We start from the raw sequence: 6607 nt of genomic DNA on the forward strand, positions 1-6607 counted from the left end.
GGACACAAGGGAATTTAAAAAGGAGAAATGACATGACAAACAATTATATCCTAACACTCTACTTATAACAATGCCCTTTCAGATTATTGTTCCTCCAGACTGACACATTACTGTAATCCCAGAGATGAATCAAGGGACTTAGAGTTACATCTTGCACAGCTTGTAGGCAAAGAAAAAAAAATATGAACGAAGAGCTGACATTCAGGAAATATAGAGAGTCTCAAGAATAAATTCAACTGGGATGAGCTTAATTTATCAATGTCAATAACAACGGTGAACACATCACAAGAATACATGCATATTAATTGAAAATAATTCAGATTAAATCACCGCAGTTTGACATTTTGAGATAGGCACTTTATCTTTTCAAGAAAAAGAGCACTATAAAATCTTTAATCTGAAAACACATCTTAATTGCATGTTATCACCTACTAATTGCTTCTATATTATATTAAACATTTTGCTAATTACTAGCCTGATCATGGTGTAAATAGCTTGAGGCAAGGGTTTACATCCAGCTGAAGACTACTGGGCACAGGAAGGCCAAAAAGTCCAGTTCTTGGTGGAGTTGTGGATGTGTGCCTTTTCAGGGACAATATGCACTTAACTCAGGTCTCTGATGAGACAAAATTATAAAGAGGCAAACTGAAAATCAAAGCCTCTTATTTATCTGTCAGACTAATATTATTCTTGCAAAATTTTGTGTTATTTGTGATATTTAGAGATGTGCTACTTCAAATGGTGAAATATGAGTTTCTGACTTTATGATTATAATAGCCTCAGAAAAAAACAATACTACATCTATTTTTAATCTTATTATTAGAACTTTACAGGACAAGGTGCTTTAAATGTCATTTATTAGGTAATTGACTACTTATGTGTACAAACTTTTATAAAAGAATGGAAAGTTCTCAAAATAAAGGATAATTTAGAATGGATAACATGTCTGAAACTAAATGGCAAAAGATTCTTGAGGGGGGAAACAACATAGTGATTTAATTTTCAATTACTATTGAAAGTGTGTACAAAAGAATATAATAATAAGGTTTTTCTTTTGGTAATAAAAGAAAGAAGAAAAGACATTGAAGCAATATATGGCATTTTTGGACAGTATATTTGATAAACATTATTCAATTATGTGTTCTGCCTGACCTTCTCCTTTTTATTCTTAAATAATAATATTTAATGTTTGCAAGGGTTTGGAATACCAAAAAGATTCTAAAACATTTTAGGAGAAATAGTTTGGAAAAAAAAAACAGCAGGTAGTTCAAAATATTCCAAGATTTTTAATACACTATTCTAAGATCATCATCATACCCATATTAATTAAACTAGTTATAAATAAAAGATCCAATAGAAACATACATATTGGATTTGTTGTGTGGAAAAGAATGAATCTAAATCATCATCATGCATCATAAACAAAAATTCATTAAAAATGGGTCACAAGCTCAGATGTAAGACTTGGAGACAAAGTAAGTAAAAGAAAACTAGATAAGACACTTCTTAACTTGAATTCAGTGAGCTCTTTCAGGGTGTGGCTACAACAGAAAGGCAAATGGCATTAGAAATAAATGACATTACATCAAACTAAAAAACCTTCATAGTAAAGGAAACATAACTAAATGAGACAGACACCTACTAAATAGCAGAAGAACCACTTTTAAAAAACCATTACAGTGTATTAATGAGGCAAACATTTAGAGTTAGTAATAGTCAAAGCAAAAATATGTAGTCACAGTAAAACTGTGCATGGAAATTTACAATATATACACTAAGAAGAGAAGCAGCAAATAACCTGAGGAGAGAAAATAAGGGATAATTTAGCTAAAAAAGTTTTCTTATAATTAAATCATTTATTTTTTTTATACCACAGTAACAATCTAGTTTATTCCTAAATTTTCTACTTATAAATTTGTTTTATATCACACAATATATTTTTGCTCACTATATATAACACATATTCTGTAAAACAAATTAGCAAGACAGAAAAGTTAACACAGCTAATCAGTTAATCAGTCTAGGGTAGGTTATACCATGATTTAAAAAGAAAAAATAAATCTCAGGGGCTTAATAAAATGAAGAGAAAAGGTTTATATTTTCTTGTTAACACAATATTGCCCTTTGGGAGTTACTATGTTAGTTTTCTTAGGTTGTTATAACAAATACTGTTTGAGTGGCTTACACAACAGAAATTTATGTTCTCACGTCTGGAGTCTTGGAAGTTCAAGATTAAGGTGTTCACAGAGTTAGTCTCTTTAGGCCTCTCTTCCTGTCTTGTATGTTGCTGCCTTTTCATACAAAAAGGTTTTTTGTGTGAACAAATAAGATCTTTTCCTCTTCTTACAAGGACACCCTATCTATCAGGCCTCATTTATTTTTAAGTAGTGACCTCACTTACTTGTAATTAGTTTCCTAGAGGTCTTTTCTCCAAGTGCATTTACTTTCAGAGTTAAGTCTTCAACATATAAATTTGGGAAGGGGAAAATTAATCCATAATTTATCCTAACAGTCTCATGACATTTGTAACATCAAAAGGAACAGATACAGTCATATCATATATATGAAATATAGGAAAATACTCCTAAGTGACTGTTAAAATAAACATTAAGTCCTCAATTAACTATGTGGATTGATTTCTGGAAACAATAATTTTAAAAGGAAAGAGAAAACAAAAACAGGTCTTTTACTATGGTTTCATTAACTTTGGTTAGGATTTCCTTTTCTCATTAACTTTATAGAAAAATGACTTTGAATGAGATGACTATTGAAGGACCCACTGTATATAAGTTTATATTTTTCTTTTAAATATAGCATTATTTGCCTTGAGGAGTTTTTGAATTGTATTTATTTCAGTAGCTTGATTTAGGTTCATGCTTTTACATATATTTGACACTAACACACCCATCATCTAAACCCCAGTAACATTCCACCACAGTCTGTTACATTTCTCCAATTTGGCCCCACTTCCCTTCCCTCCTTTCTGGTAGGTGGCCTCTTTTCTGCAGTCAAATTTCAGGTATTCATTTTGTTTTGTCTTGCCTGTTCCTTTGTTTCTTTAAATTCCATGTACAACTGAAATTGTTAATGGGAAGAATGAGAGGTACTCTATGGCTTCCAAACCTGCCTATAAATGGGTCCTGCCATCTACCAAATCAATGTGAAACATATTCTAGTGCATAAGAACATCAGTAGAAAATATCTTTTATAGTGTACAATTTTTTAATAATATGCAATTACTAGTGTGCAGTAGAGAAAGTGGAAGAACATAGTTTCCAAGTTAAACACCCAAAATTACTCTCCCCTCATTGGTAAGTGCCCAGTGAAAGACAGTTGGTTCAAACCATGGCTACTGAGGTCCACAAGCTTTTCACCTTCTTGTGGGGACCCATAGGAATGGAACAGATTGGACCAGGCAAGTTTCAAGGGAAAAAAGTACAATCAAAATAAAGATAAAGGCTGTTACTGTTAGTCTCCAGATGGGGGTCTCATCCACATCTGTTTCAATTTTCTCCTTCTAAGCCCTCCCAGTCCCTGCACAAATAAGCAATAAAAAAGCATAGCTTCTTCACATATCTGTTCTGTTCCACATGCCTCCTCTAGTCTTCTCTTTTTAACAATCTATCTGCTTCTGCTGCTTCTTCCTTCAGTCTTCTTTCACAGTCCTTATTAGCTGCACAAGCTGCAATTACTAGCTTCACCTTCCTACCCAGGTCCTTTCCTCCTTAGGGAGGGGCAGGAAACTTACTTACCCTGTTTCAAAGTCATCTCTATAATATATGTATATGTGTATGTATATGCATATGTGTATGTATACATATATGTATATATAGTTATATATAGAAAGATAGAAAGAGATATAAAGAATATATATGTATATATATGTTATATATATATATATATATATTTCTCTCAGCATAATCCCAATTTCAGCCATAGCACCTGCAAATGGACAGCTTTCTTTTTATAATTGTATTCATTCTGTTGTGTAGATATCCCACCTATTTTAATCTCATGTGTCCTTGGGCACTTATATTGTTTCCATAATTTAGCTATTGTAGGCACTGTTTAAATGAATATGGGAATACGCGTTGTCCTTCAAAATTAGTATTTTTAGTTCTTTGTGTACATACTAGAGAATGTACCCAATTGCTGGAATATACTGTAGATCTATTTGAGAAATCTCGATAGGAAGCAAACCTGCCTATATTCCCACCAACTGTATATGAAGAATCACTTATCACACATGATCATCATCATTTATTATTTCTGGTATTTTTAATTTGGGCTATTCTCATGGGAGTGACGTAGTATCTCATTATGGGTTGGATTTGCATGTCCCTGTTGATAAGTGATTATGAACTATTTTTTCTCTTACCTATTGGATATCTACATGTCTTCTTGGAAAAGTGTCTATTTAGCTCTTCTGCTCATATTGTCATTGGGAGATTTGTTTTCTTTGTGTGTATTTTATGAGTTCCTTGCAGATTTTCAATATTAGCCCTTGTGAGTTGTTTGATGCACAAATTATGCATCCAGCACAACTACTAAAAAAAAAAAAAATCACACTGGCCTGGATTGTGTCTCTGCAGGACATCATTGTTCTCTTCAGATCATCCTCAGGAACTCAGCCAAGACAGAACATTTCCAAAGAAAATGACAGGAGACAGAAAAGTACTGGTTGCTACATCCTCAATGTGGATTTTAGACAAGACTACTTTGGCTGCAGGCAAATTAATCCTTTCTAAATAGTTACAAATAACGTTCTACTCAATCAACATCAACAAACATCTTGATAGGGGACTAAAGAGTAAATAAGAGCACCATACCTAGTCCAAGAAGCTATACACCTTGCACAGGTTGCACATACCTGCTATATGGCTGTTTACTTTAAACTGAAACTCTTGAATTAAACTGAGATTCTTACCCCAGTGATGTCCAAAGGAGAGCCAAACATGGGGGCCATCAGATATACCAGAGTCAAGATAACCAGGAAGCTGATAGCAAGTTTTGAAGGCTCAATGTGTAATAAATACCAGAAACATCAACTGTGACACATTGTTCTCATAGGATGCTTGCTTATGACTGTCTTTGTTTAACTTATTATAAAAGGCCAGCTTGAGATGAGATGACAGAACAGTTTCTTCAGAGTGTTAGGAACCTGGTTCTCTCAGATCAATGACCATGGCAAAATGGTCTCTTCAGGGTCCATGCATACAGTTGATTGATAGCCAGCGATCTGAAAAATAAGTGCTCATAGAGTCAATTCCTGTCTCTGTTTATTGGCTTTTTGATAGTGACAGGCAGGGGAAACTGGCCTATTTGTAACAACCAGATAATCCTTATTTATGTGGTTTCTAACTTCAGATTTATCTTTCTCAGCTCTCAGCTCAAGCTCAACATTTAAAACTGCATTTGCTGAGACAAATGTAAGGGATCAGGGGTGGAGGGAGTAATTATAATAAAGTAAAAATCAATAGGCAACTATAAACCTGAGGGTGTGGAGGTGAGGAGGAGAAGGGAATAAGATTAAAATAGGGATGGGAAGAGCACAAGGGATTAAGGTGTTGACACACGGGTGAATTGGTGGTGGAAATTCCACAGAGACTATAACCATGATAAAAATGTATGCATAGTACAAAAATGAAAAATGATGTAAAAAGATATATATATTTTTTAAATTAAAAATACATTTACATACTTGGGGTTGCATTTCAAATCCAGCATAAGAGAAAAATTCTCTCTGCATGTAAACTCAGCTACCAGCCGGGAGTATTCTAGATTTCTAAATTTGCATCTTTTTGACTTCAGTCATTTTAAGCTGCAGCAAATCCTAAAGCATTATCATTTCATTTAACTTAGTGAAGAAGACTTTCTGCTTGAAGTTCAGATTGGAACTCAGAGCAGTCATAGCACACTTTTCTAGTAAGTTCCTCTGCTCTACTTTAGATGCATGTTTTTATAGGCACAGCAATCTCTTTGATCTTGTTAACTGCTAGCAGAGTGGCACTATGGATAACTTGAATGATGATCTATGCGTGCAAACTTCTCTGTACATAGGGTTTCTCCTGCTTCAGAAACTTGTTGCAATCAGGTCACTGAGGTGGGGCTGTCGCCAACTCCAGCATCTTGATATTTGGCAATGTCCACTAAAGCCTTTGCTACAGGATGGACCACACCAAGGTGTTTCAGACTGTGCCCCATTATTAGCAATTATTGCTTTGGAACTAAGCTTGTCCATCGCATGGGGGCCTAAGGTGGCTCTCATAGTCTAGGCAATTACCTGGCAGGCTCTGTTACTTAAAACTGGCTCACACCTTTGGAACCATCAGTCCCTTCCTTCAACAATATAATTGGCATGGGCATCATTTTGGAAACTGAATCAATGGCCATCTATTTTTTTCTTCCTGTTCAGTTTGCTCAGCAACTCCACAATACTCCACACCAGACAAGTTCTCATTTTACCAAGCCATAGTACTTGGATTGATTTCTGTTTTCTTTTTTAATCTGGTTACTCTCTCTGTATCTGGTCTATTGGCTTTCATGTTGATATTGATCTTTCTGGTGGAGATAGGAAATCAATCCTTCATCTTTCGGATGAATGATA

At 34.5% G+C, this 6607-nt stretch overlaps 1 pseudogene; it reads right to left on the reverse strand.

Annotated features, from left to right (window-relative positions):
* Positions 1-5254: 5254 nt before the first annotated feature.
* LOC101629841 lies at positions 5255-6369 on the reverse strand (annotated as a pseudogene).
* Between the last annotated feature and the right edge of the window lie 238 nt (positions 6370-6607).

The sequence above is a fragment of the Condylura cristata genome, unplaced genomic scaffold (assembly GCF_000260355.1).
Source record: "Condylura cristata isolate star-nosed mole 26May11 unplaced genomic scaffold, ConCri1.0 scaffold00014, whole genome shotgun sequence".
In the NCBI taxonomy this organism is placed as follows: domain Eukaryota; kingdom Metazoa; phylum Chordata; class Mammalia; order Eulipotyphla; family Talpidae; genus Condylura; species Condylura cristata.